This window comes from Cherax quadricarinatus, chromosome 71 (assembly GCF_038502225.1).
Source record: "Cherax quadricarinatus isolate ZL_2023a chromosome 71, ASM3850222v1, whole genome shotgun sequence".
NCBI classification, from domain to species: Eukaryota; Metazoa; Arthropoda; class Malacostraca; order Decapoda; family Parastacidae; genus Cherax; species Cherax quadricarinatus.
In genome coordinates, this window is record NC_091362.1 from 8,880,068 (window position 1) to 8,893,310 (window position 13,243).

Below are 13,243 nucleotides of genomic sequence, written 5' to 3' on the forward strand. Positions count from 1 at the left end.
AAACTTTTCAGGGGTGTGATTAAATTATGAGGAATCGAATACAAAATGAGAGCTGTCACAGTTGCTTTTTGCTGATGATACTGTGCTTTTGGGAGATTCTAAAAAGAAGTTGCAAAGGTTAGTGGACGAGTTTGGCAAGGTGTGTAAAGAAAGAGAGTTGAAAGTGAACATAGATAAGAGTAAGGTGATGAGGGTATCAAACGAGTTAGGTAAAGAAAAAATGGATATCACATTGGAGGGAGGTAGTATGGAGGAAGTGAATGTGTTCAGATATTTGAGAGTAGATTTGTCAGCAGATGAGTTTATGAAGGACGAGGTTAACCATAGAATTGATGAAGGAAAAATGATGAGTGATGCATTGAGGCATCTGTGGAGACAAAAAAGAAAAAAAAAACAGTGTCCATGGAGGCAAAGAAGGGAATGTACGAGAGTTTAGTGATTCCATCACTCATGTATGGGTGTGAAGCATGGGTTGTGAATGCTGCTGCGAGGAAGAAGCTGGAGGCAATAAAGATGTCGTGTCTAAGTGCAATGTGTGGTGTAAATATTATGCAGAGAATTCGTAGTGTGGAAATTAGGAGAAGGTGTGGAGTTACAAAAAGTATTAGTCAGAGGGCTGAAGAGGGGTTGTTGAAGTGGTTTGGTCATTTAGAGGGAATGGATCAAAGTAGAATGACTTGGAGAGCGTAAATCTGTAGAGAAAGGAAGGCGGGGTAGGGCTCGTCTTCGGTAAGGTTGGAGGGAGGGGGTAAAGAACGTTTTGTGGGCGAGGGGCTTGGATTTCCAGCAAGAATGTTTGAGCGTATTAGATAGGAGTGAATGGAGACGAATGGTTTTCGGGACCTGACGAGCTGTTGGAGTGTGAGAAGGTTAATATTTTGTGAAGGGATTCAGGGAAACAGGTTAGCCGGACTTGAGGCTTGGAAATGGGAAATACAATGCCTGCACTTTGGAGGAGGGTTTTGGGATATTGGCAGGTTGGAGGGACTTCTAAACTGTCGTATCTGAGCGCCTCTACAAAGACAGTGATTATGTACGAGTGAGGTGAAAGTGTTGAAGGATGATGAAAGTATTTTCTTTTTGGGGTCACCCTGTCTCAGTGGGAGACAACCGATGTGTTGATAAAAAAAGAATGTATATATATATATATATATATATATATATATATATATATATATATATATATATATATATATATATATATATATATATATATATATATATATATTCAACAAGTCGGCCGTCTCCCACCGAGGCAGGGTGACCCAAAAAAGAAAGAAAATCCCCAAAAAGAAAATACTTTCATCATCATTCAACACTTTCACCACACTCACACATTATCACTGCTTTTGCAGAGGTGCTCAGAATACAACAGTTTAGAAGCATACACATATAAAGATACACAACATATCCCTCCAAACTGCCAATATCCCAAACCCCTCCTTTAAAGTGTAGGCATTGTACTTCCCATTTCTAGGACTCAAGTCCGACTATATGAAAATAACCGGTTTCCATGAATCCCTTCACTAAATATTACCCTGCTCACACTCCAACAGATCGTCAGGTCCCAAGTATCATTCGTCTCCATTCACTCCTATCTAACACGCTCATGCACGCTTGCTGGAAGTCCAAGCCCCTTGCCCACAAAACCTCCTTTACCCCCTCTTTCCAACCCTTTCGAGGACGACCCCTACCCCTCCTTCCTTCCCCTATAGATTTATATGCTTTCCATGTCATTCTACTTTGATCCATTCTCTCTAAATGACCAAACCACCTCAACAACCCCTCTTCTGCCCTCTGACTAATGCTTTTATTAACTCCACACCTTCTCCTTATTTCCACACTCCGAATTTTCTGCATAATATTTACACCACACATTGCCCTTAGACAGGACATCTCCACTGCCTCCAACCGTCTCCTCGCTGCTGCATTTACCACCCAAGCTTCACACCCATATAAGAGTGTTGGTACTAATATACTTCCATACATTCCCTTCTTTGCCTCCATAGATAACGTTTTTTGACTCCACACATACCTCAACGCACCACTCACCTTTTTTCCCTCATCAATTCTATGATTAACCTCATCCTTCATAAATCCATCCGCCGACACGTCAACTCCCAAGTATCTGAAAACATTCGCTTCTTCCATACTCCTCCTCCCCAATTTGATATCCAATTTTTCTTTATCTAAATCATTTGATACCCTCATCACCTTACTCTTTTCTATGTTCACTTTCAACTTTCTACCTTTACACACATTCTCAAACTCATATATATATATATATATATATATATATATATATATATATATATATATATATATATATATATATATATATATATATATAAATATATATATATATATATATATATATATATATATATATATATATATATATATATATACACTCCCTGTACATAATACCATAAACCATACACTCACATAACCGCACCCTAAAGAATACACACAACATGCATCATACTGTAAGAAATGCACCCGTTTGCCCTCTCGTCACTATATGAAAAAACTCATCTACCTTTCACACTGTGAAAAAATACTCATAAGACTTCATATCATTTAATTATACAATATTAGATGAGATTGTTTTTGATTCGGGCAGAATCAGCATTACCTCCACATTTGACCTCCCTCCCCCATTCCTCCCAATGAATGCCATCTAAGTGATGATCATGATTTGAACAGTTGCTTACTTATGTATTTACCAGGGCAACTCAGAGCCGTTCCGGATTAAGTGATGAGGATAAATGTTACATAAATAACCCGCTCATAGGATAAAGAAACTTTATGACTACTTTTCGGTCCGACTTGGACCAATGCTGTTAGGGCAAAAAAATATGTACGATGAAGTAGTGAAGAAGAAGGATGCTGTAAAGGGAAGATGTGTAAGATGAAGAGGTGAAGATGCTGTAGAGGGAAGATGCCCTGTATATATATATATATATATATATATATATATATATATATATATATATATATATATATATATATATATATATATATATGATGCATGTTGTAGGTAGTAGGTTGGTAGACAGCAACCACCCAGGGAAGTACTACCGTCCTGCCAGATGACTGTGAAACAAAAACCTGTAACTGTCTTGCATGATGGTAGGATTGCTGGTTTCTTTTTCTGTCTCATAAACACGCTAAGATAACAGGGATATCTTGCTACTCCTACTTACACTTTGGTCACACTTCACAGACACGCACATGCATATATATATATACATACATCTAGGTTTTTCTCCTTTTTCTAAATAGCTCTTGTTCTTTTTTATTCCTTCTATTGTCCATGGGGAAGTGGAAAAGAATCTTTCCTCCGTAAGCCATGCGTGTCGTATGAGGCGACTAAAATGCCGGGAGCAATGGGCTAGTAACCCCTTCTCCTGTATACAATTACTAAAAAAGAGAAGAAGAAAAACTTTATAAAACTGGGTTGCTTAAATGTGCGTGGATGTAGTGCGGATGACAAGAAACAGATGATTGCTGATGTTATGAATGAAAAGAAGTTGGATGTCCTGGCCCTAAGCGAAACAAAGCTGAAGGGGGTAGGAGAGTTTCAGTGGGGGGAAATAAATGGGATTAAATCTGGAGTATCTGAGAGAGTTAGAGCAAAGGAAGGGGTAGCAGTAATGTTAAATGATCAGTTATGGAAGGAGAAAAGAGAATATGAATGTGTAAATTCAAGAATTATGTGGATTAAAGTAAAGGTTGGATGCGAGAAGTGGGTCATAATAAGCGTGTATGCACCTGGAGAAGAGAGGAATGCAGAGGAGAGAGAGAGATTTTGGGAGATGTTAAGTGAATGTATAGGAGCCTTTGAACCAAGTGAGAGAGTAATTGTGGTAGGGGACTTGAATGCTAAAGTAGGAGAAACTTTTAGAGAGGGTGTGGTAGGTAAGTTTGGGGTGCCAGGTGTAAATGATAATGGGAGCCCTTTGATTGAACTTTGTATAGAAAGGGGTTTAGTTATAGGTAATACATATTTTAAGAAAAAGAGGATAAATAAGTATACACAATATGATGTAGGGCGAAATGACAGTAGTTTGTTGGATTATGTATTGGTAGATAAAAGACTGTTGAGTAGACTTCAGGATGTACATGTTTATAGAGGGGCCACAGATATATCAGATCACTTTCTAGTTGTAGCTACACTGAGAGTAAAAGGTAGATGGGATACGAGGAGAATAGAAGCATCAGGGAAGAGAGAGGTGAAGGTTTATAAACTAAAAGAGGAGGCAGTTAGGGTAAGATATAAACAGCTATTGGAGGATAGATGGGCTAATGAGAGCATAGGCAATGGGGTCGAAGAGGTATGGGGTAGGTTTAAAAATGTAGTGTTAGAGTGTTCAGCAGAAGTTTGTGGTTACAGGAAAGTGGGTGCAGGAGGGAAGAGGAGCGATTGGTGGAATGATGATGTAAAGAGAGTAGTAAGGGAGAAAAAGTTAGCATATGAGAAGTTTTTACAAAGTAGAAGTGATGCAAGGAGGGAAGAGTATATGGAGAAAAAGAGAGAAGTTAAGAGAGTGGTGAAGCAATGTAAAAAGAGAGCAAATGAGAGAGTGGGTGAGATGTTATCAACAAATTTTGTTGAAAATAAGAAAAAGTTTTGGAGTGAGATTAACAAGTTAAGAAAGCCTAGAGAACAAATGGATTTGTCAGTTAAAAATAGGAGAGGAGAGTTATTAAATGGAGAGTTAGAGGTATTGGGAAGATGGAAGGAATATTTTGAGGAATTGTTAAATGTTGATGAAGATAGGGAAGCTGTGATTTCGTGTATAGGGCAAGGAGGAATAACATCTTGTAGGAGTGAGGAAGAGCCAGTTGTGAGTGTGGGGGAAGTTCGTGAGGCAGTAGGTAAAATGAAAGGGGGTAAGGCAGCCGGGATTGATGGGATAAAGATAGAAATGTTAAAAGCAGGTGGGGATATAGTTTTGGAGTGGTTGGTGCAATTATTTAATAAATGTATGGAAGAGGGTAAGGTACCTAGGGATTGGCAGAGAGCATGCATAGTTCCTTTGTATAAAGGCAAAGGGGATAAAAGAGAGTGCAAAAATTATAGGGGGATAAGTCTGTTGAGTGTACCTGGTAAAGTGTATGATAGAGTTATAATTGAAAGAATTAAGAGTAAGACGGAGAATAGGATAGCAGATGAACAAGGAGGCTTTAGGAAAGGTAAGGGGTGTGTGGACCAGGTGTTTACAGTGAAACATATAAGTGAACAGTATTTAGATAAGGCTAAAGAGGTCTTTGTGGCATTTATGGATTTGGAAAAGGCGTATGACAGGGTGGATAGGGGGGCAATGTGGCAGATGTTGCAAGTGTATGGTGTAGGAGGTAGGTTACTGAAAGCAGTGAAGAGTTTTTACGAGGATAGTGAGGCTCAAGTTAGAGTATGTAGGAAAGAGGGAAATTTTTTCCCAGTAAAAGTAGGCCTTAGACAAGGATGTGTGATGTCACCGTGGTTGTTTAATATATTTATAGATGGGGTTGTAAGAGAAGTAAATGCGAGGGTCTTGGCAAGAGGCGTGGAGTTAAAAGATAAAGAATCACACACAAAGTGGGAGTTGTCACAGCTGCTCTTTGCTGATGACACTGTGCTCTTGGGAGATTCTGAAGAGAAGTTGCAGAGATTGGTGGATGAATTTGGTAGGGTATGTAAAAGAAGAAAACTAAAGGTGAATACAGGAAAGAGTAAGGTTATGAGGATAACAAAAAGATTAGGTGATGAAAGATTGAATATCAGATTGGAGGGAGAGAGTATGGAGGAGGTGAACGTATTCAGATATTTGGGAGTGGACGTGTCAGCGGATGGGTCTATGAAAGATGAGGTGAATCATAGAATTGATGAGGGAAAAAGAGTGAGTGGTGCACTTAGGAGTCTGTGGAGACAAAGAACTTTGTCCTTGGAGGCAAAGAGGGGAATGTATGAGAGTATAGTTTTACCAACGCTCTTATATGGGTGTGAAGCGTGGGTGATGAATGTTGCAGCGAGGAGAAGGCTGGAGGCAGTGGAGATGTCATGTCTGAGGGCAATGTGTGGTGTGAATATAATGCAGAGAATTCGTAGTTTGGAAGTTAGGAGGAGGTGCGGGATTACCAAAACTGTTGTCCAGAGGGCTGAGGAAGGGTTGTTGAGGTGGTTCGGACATGTAGAGAGAATGGAGCGAAACAGAATGACTTCAAGAGTGTATCAGTCTGTAGTGGAAGGAAGGCGGGGTAGGGGTCGGCCTAGGAAGGGTTGGAGGGAGGGGGTAAAGGAGGTTTTGTGTGCGAGGGGCTTGGACTTCCAGCAGGCATGCGTGAGCGTGTTTGATGGGAGTGAATGGAGACAAATGGTTTTTAATACTTGACGTGCTGTTGGAGTGTGAGCAAAGTAACATTTATGAAGGGATTCAGGGAAACCGGCAGGCCTGACTTGAGTCCTGGAGATGGGAAGTACAGTGCCTGCACTCTGAAGGAGGGGTGTTAATGTTGCAGTTTAAAAACTGTAGTGTAAAGCACCCTTCTGGCAAGACAGTGATGGAGTGAATGATGGTGAAAGTTTTTCTTTTTCGGGCCACCCTGCCTTGGTGGGAATCGGCCGGTGTGATAATAAAAAAAAAATAAATATATATATATATATATATATATATATATATATATATATATATATATATATATACATATATATATATATATATATATATATATATATATATATATATATATATATATATATATATATATATATATATATGTGAAAATTTGTGTGGACTGCCTCCAAGTGAGTCGCTTACCCTGGCAAACTCTGTTGACACCGAGCTCTGAGGTGGGTACCTCAGCCTCACAAATGGCTTATAGGACAGATTTTCACATATGATTGATGTTGCAAGAAACTCGCCTGCATGTACGTATAAAGGACTAACTTACTTGGTGTTGCAGCATATATCCTGATCTTCAACTTCCCTAAGCTTAGCCTTAGCCCCTTTGGACTTCCCCTCAGAAACCACGTGCAACCGGGAGCCTTAATTCCTGCAATTTTCAATCGTTATTAGTGACCTGCCTGCACCTCAGAAATTCCTATATCCAAGAGGGTATGTATCCCATAGTATAACTATGCAGACACAGACACTAGCTTCCAGACTGCCAAGAGACACTGGTACTTACTGGGCATGCACTGCCTGCTGCACACCAGGCCCACTGATCAAACTCACTCACAATTCTCCCCAGACACTGGCCAGAAATCTACGAGATAAAGTGGAGGTCTTGTCTTACTGTATGGGGCTGACGGAGGAGGTCATCTACGGTACATCGAGGTGCCTCTACCAGATTTCCCTAGGTCTCAAATGTGAAGACACGTGGGTGGCACTGTCTGCTGATCATGGCACGTCTAGTCCAGTTGGTGTCTGTCTTAAGAAGAATGAGCTGGTCTCTCTTCCAGACCCTCGTCTCTTCGTTCAAACTAGGGCTGCCAGTTCTCCCTAGCTAACTTATCCTAGTGTTTGCCTACATTATCGGCCTATTACTACCTATGTTAAGGTCTTAGGTCAACATTATTATTATCTACAGTTGCCTTAGTAAACCTAATATTAATATACTAACAGTAAAACTACCTACTCCTTCCCTGAAGGGTAAATCTATAAATTAAATAAGCTTACCAACAATCCACGCCAACTCGAGAGAATGCTATGTTTGGGTGGGGTATAAGGGCCACCCAGCTCAGCCGTTCCATTACGGCCATGCCGGATCTGTCCTGTGGAACTTTAGGGACCAAATAAATTTCCACATCCTCCCGCCGGCAAAGGTAGGCACTAAGTCTAAATCAAGTTCACCTTCCACGAGCCCCCACGGCAGACCCTGGACATGAGTGCCGTCCGGCCACTCTCATCGAGCAGACTCGGGTCTAACTTCAACCATCCAGTTTCCCCTGCGTGGACCTCTGGAGGTGTAAACTTGTTGGTTCCGGTGGTCTTAGCACCCTTTCCTTTAACTTTAACGTCTTTCGTATGTCTAGCCTTGACTGAGTGGCTCCGTACTTTCCCACCCAGTGGCCCGCATGCCTTGGTAGCTTTTCCTCCCACTGTTACGAGTTTCCCTATATTTAATGGCAATCTATCTCCCTCTTTATGTACCCTGTAAAAGTGTTTTCCCAAGATGGCCGAGTGTTCGTCACTACCTACCTGGTTCAGCTTCCCTGGCAGTTCATAGTGTATACTGGTATTCATTATCACTACTCCCCCAGCTATCATGGGGACAGCTTCTCCTCTATCTGGTGTGGCAGGGAATTCAGGTGGAATCCTGCCGCCTATGATGTATCCTACTGGGGATCTGTATAAACCAATTCCTTCCTTAAACGTCCGTCGTGTAGACAGGAAGTCATCTATATGATTGGCTCCCACCAGGATACCTACATTTCTGACTGTGTCAGTGGTAATTCCCTGGTCTGCCAGCTTCACATCAAGGTCTTTCAATCGCTTAGCTGCTGCAGCAAGACCTCTCGCTGTAATTGCCCTGGGTAATGTCTCTACCACCAAGGCTGTAATGTCTCTGCGATGTCCACCTAATTTGACTGTGACATCCACCACATCATAAGATTTGGGTGGGACCTGACTTATAGCCCCTCCCAACATCATACTAACTTTCTTTGTGGCCTTCAACTTTAATTTAGCCACCAACTTCTTTGTTATCAAGGATACTTGTGCTCCTGGGTCAAAGAATAATCGGGTTGTTTCAGACCTGTGCCCACTCACAACCTTTGCCATGACTGTAGGTAGGGCAGTACCTCCGTGATTCTCACTCGGATTAGAGACTTCACTCCCACTAATCACGCTGGCTACCATTTCAGGCTCGGACTCACTTTCTATCTCTACCTGAGAGATATCCCTACTAGCCTGGGGTTCCCTTAAATTATTGGGACATAGTGCAGTATGGTGCTTACCTTTGCAACAGACTCGACACTCACTGAGCTGGGTGCCAGAGTCTCTCGCAAAGTGTTCCCCACAACACTTGAAGCAGAGTCTCAACTCCCTTAGTCTCTGTTGCCTACTGCTCAGTGTTGTATACTCCGAGCAACTCATGCTAGTGTGTTCGCCTTCGCAGAACACGCATATTCTGGCATGAGTGCCTCTGAGGTTCTGCTTAGAGGTTCTTACCTTAGACACCTCTTTACCATAGTACACTCCAACGTTAGTCGTACGAGCTTTAGACTGATCTCTCGAGATCTTTGAGTGACTGTCTGGGTTTTTATGTGGAGATGGTGGTGACTCTTCTCTCACACCTATACTCAAATGAGAAACGAGATCTCCCAACCCCTCAACGATTTGTTTTATCGTGAACCTATTCGTCTGATATTTTAAGTGTAACTCGTGCACTGTAGTGCCAGCCAGTTTCCTCTGAATCACCTGACTGATGAACCATTCCGACTTACCCCAATCATGTAAATCTTTAAGACTATTCGTCAAACTCATAACTTCGATTCGGAACTTCTCTAGGCTCTGACGATCATGGCGACAAGCCTCTAGATCCAACAACCGATAAAGTATAGCTACCTTTATCTCCTCAGTGTTGCCAAACGTGTCCTTTAATTGGTCTTTGGCATGTTGGTAATTGGTGTTGGTGGTTTGGTAATGCCAGACCAAGTCCAAGGCTTTACCCTTGAGCTGTGAACGTAAATATTGTAATTTGACGGCATCTGACAAATCGTCTCTGTCATCTATCTGGGCTTTAAACTGATCCCAGAAAGCAATGTACTCTGTTAAGGTTCCATCGAATGTTGGTAAATTCAATTGGTGCAATCTGGGCAACACATTAACAGGCGTGCTGTTGTTCGTGTTCCTTGAAACATTTGCTCCCCCTGCTGTACCGGCCTTCAAAGTCTTCATTAACTGCCTGCAGAGTCTCATCTCTGCTTTACACTCTGCCCTTCGTTTGTCATAGTCTGTCCGTGCTACTTCGACTGTATATTCAGACTCACCTGTAGTATAGGCCTCTGTCTCATAAAGGATAAATGATCTCTCAAAGGCCTTTGCTCCAAAGGTTTCAGGCAACTCTCTAGTTCCTCCCAGTCTACGTCTTGATCTTGCCTGACCGTATGACACTCCTCACATGCTTTGCTCAGGCGCCCCTTATAGGCTCCCATAGACCGCTTTAATTGACTTAGAGCTGGGACAGCTGGTACTACATCTTCACCTACCTAGTTGCGGTTTAGTTAAGATCACGGTACTAATTTGTACTTCAATTAGCCCACCCCACAGCACGAACGGTATTAGGTGAGAATGAACGAGTCTCAAGGCTTCTCAACAAGCTTAACAATTCCCTTTATTATATTGACTCTACTCTGAATCAAAAATGTACACTGTTAGCTCTCAAATCCCAATCAAAATGTGTATCGACGTGAAAGCTTAACCTAGCACTTTCCTGTACAATGCCAGCAAATAATTACATGACTTAACCTAGTCTCAGGTACAATTCACAAATCCCACATTAAAATGAATCAAAGACAATGAAAATCACATAATAAAAAGTGCAGTATACAAATTAAAATCACTTGGTTAACACAAATAAATTCAACAGTTCAACCTGTTAATGGCTTGATAAAGCTCCTGGAGAGCGAAACGTTGCCACAATTCAACTTGTGAAACAGTAAATGAATAATGTATGTAAACAGCTTGACCTAGCTTACTCAGTCTAGCGTGGATGGTTGGATAAGGTAAATCCTAACCTAACTAGTGTGCTAGCTTAATTTAACCTAGCTTTAGAAATCCCTGTAAATAATAACTAGGTTAAATCTGTCCTAGCTACTATAGCTGTTGTAAATATTGCACAAGGCTAGCCTAACTCTGGCTACCTTGCAAATCCACTGTAAGTAATCAACACACAAGTCTCCTACTCTGGATTACTTGTAATCACTGTAAATAATTAAATTCACAAGCTTCTCTAGCCTACCTGGCCTGCCTGTAAATTACTGCTAATAATAACTTCTGTGTATAGTCAGCTTGGATTAGCCTCTGTGTAACTCTGGGCCTAGGAGTGCTAACTTAACCTAACTTTGTTAAACTGGTTTCTAACTGTGGCCTAGCTATGATAGCTTAACTTAGCTATTCTACATCACGGTTTTCGAAGGACCACTTTTGTGAAAATTTGTGTGGACTGCCTCCAAGTGAGTCGCCTACCCTGGCAAACTCTGTTGACACCGAGCTCTGAGGTGGGTACCTCAGCCTCACAAGTGGCTTATAGGACAGATTTTCACAAATGATTGATGTTGCAAGAAACTCGCCTGCATGCACATATAAGGGACTAACTTACTTGGTGTTGCAGCATATATCCTGATCTTCAACTTCCCTAAGCTTAGCCTTAGCCCCTTTGGACTTCCCCTCAGAAACCACGTGCAACCGGGAGCCTTAATTCCTGCAATATTCAGTCATTATTAGTGACCTGCCTGCACCTCAGAAATTCCTATATCCAAGAGGGTATGTATCCCCTAGTATAACTATGCAGACACGGACACTAGCTTCCAGACTGCCAAGAGACACTGGTACTTACTGGGCATGCACTGCCTGCTGCACACCAGGCCCACAGACCAAACTCACTCACAATTCTCCCCAGACACTGGCCAGAAATCTACGAATTAAAGTGGAGGTCTTGTCTTACTGTATGGGCCTGATGGAGGAGATCGTCTACTGTACATTGAGGTGCCTCTACCAGATTTCCCTAGGTCTCAAATGTGAAGACACATAGGGGGCGCCGTCTGCTGATCACAGCACATCTAGTCCAGTTGGTGTCTGTCTTACTTACTTACTTACTTGGTGTTGCAGCATATATCCTGATCTTCAACTTCCCTAAGCTTAGCCTTAGCCCCTTTGGACTTCCCCTCAGAAACCATTTGCAACCGGGAGCCTTAATTCCTGCAATATTCAATCATTATTAGTGACCTGCCTGCACCTCAGAAATTCCTATATCCAAGAGGGTATGTATCCCCTAGTATAACTATGCAGACACGGACACTAGCTTCCAGACTGCCAAGAGACACTGGTACTTACTGGGCATGCACTGCCTGCTGCACACCAGGCCCACAGATCAAACTCACTCACAGTTCTCCCCAGATACTGGCCAGAAATCTATGAGATAAAGTGGAGGTCTTGTCTTACTGTATGGGCCTGATGGAGGAGATCGTCTACTGTACATTGAAGTGCCTCTACCAGATTTCCCTAGGTCTCAAATGTGAAGACACGTAGGGGGCGCCGTCTGCTGATCATGGCACATCTAGTCCAGTTGGTGTCTGTCTTAAGAAGAATGAGCTGGTCTCTCTTCCAGACCCTCATCTCTTCGTTCAAACTAGGGCTGCCAGTTCTCCCTAGCTAACTTATCCTAGTGTTTGCCTACATTATCGGCCTATTACTACCTATGTTAAGGTTTTAGGTCTACATTATTATTATCTACAGTTGCCTTAGTAAACCTAATATTAATATACTAACAGTAAAACTACCTACTCCTTCCCTGAAAGGTAAATCTATAAATTAAATAAGCTTACCAACAATCAACGCCAACTCGAGAGAATGCTTTGTTTGGGTGGGGTATAAGGGCCACCCAGTTCAGCTGTTCCATTATGGCCATGCCGGATCTATCCTGTGGAACTTTAGGGACCAAATAAATTTCTATATATATTCTTTCTTTTAACAAACCAGCTGTATCCCACTGAGGCAGGGTGGCCCAAAAAGAAAAACAAAAGTTTCTCTTTTCAAATTTAGTAATTTATACAGGGGGTTACTAGCCCCTTGCTCCTGGCATTTTAGTCGCCTCTTACAACACGCATGGCTTATGTGGAGAGGTTTTCTCCAGGAGGGGGTATCAGCCCCCTTCAGCCCTTTCAGCCCAGAGGGGCCCAGCCCTCTCAGAAGGGGCAAATATCTTGTTTACTGCTACAGCGAGTAATTGATCCCAGATGCAGTACCAGTATACGACCTGTGGTAAAGCGACCCCCGCTCCATGTGGTCCAGTGTTGCAGAGTGTATTTTAATAAGAGACAGTACATCTCTTACCTTAGCAGGACAATTAAGGAAAATCCTGCTCCCACTTAATTACCATAGTAAAGATAGTGTATATTGTTGTCTATGCTTAAGACAGCAAGAATCAAATATTCTGCTTTGCTTCATCGAGGAAGTGGCAAGGAAGCAAAAGTACTAGGTCAGCTTTTCCTTTGTGCTGGGGGCAGTGACGGCGTGGGGCATTGTGGCATCTT

General features: G+C 42.0%; 1 protein-coding gene across 1 annotated transcript in view; it reads right to left on the reverse strand.

The window, feature by feature from the left end:
• LOC128700276 (uncharacterized) overlaps positions 1-13,243 on the reverse strand; it is a 191,817-nt gene that overhangs the window by 81,489 nt on the left and 97,085 nt on the right. The window lies entirely within an intron of this gene.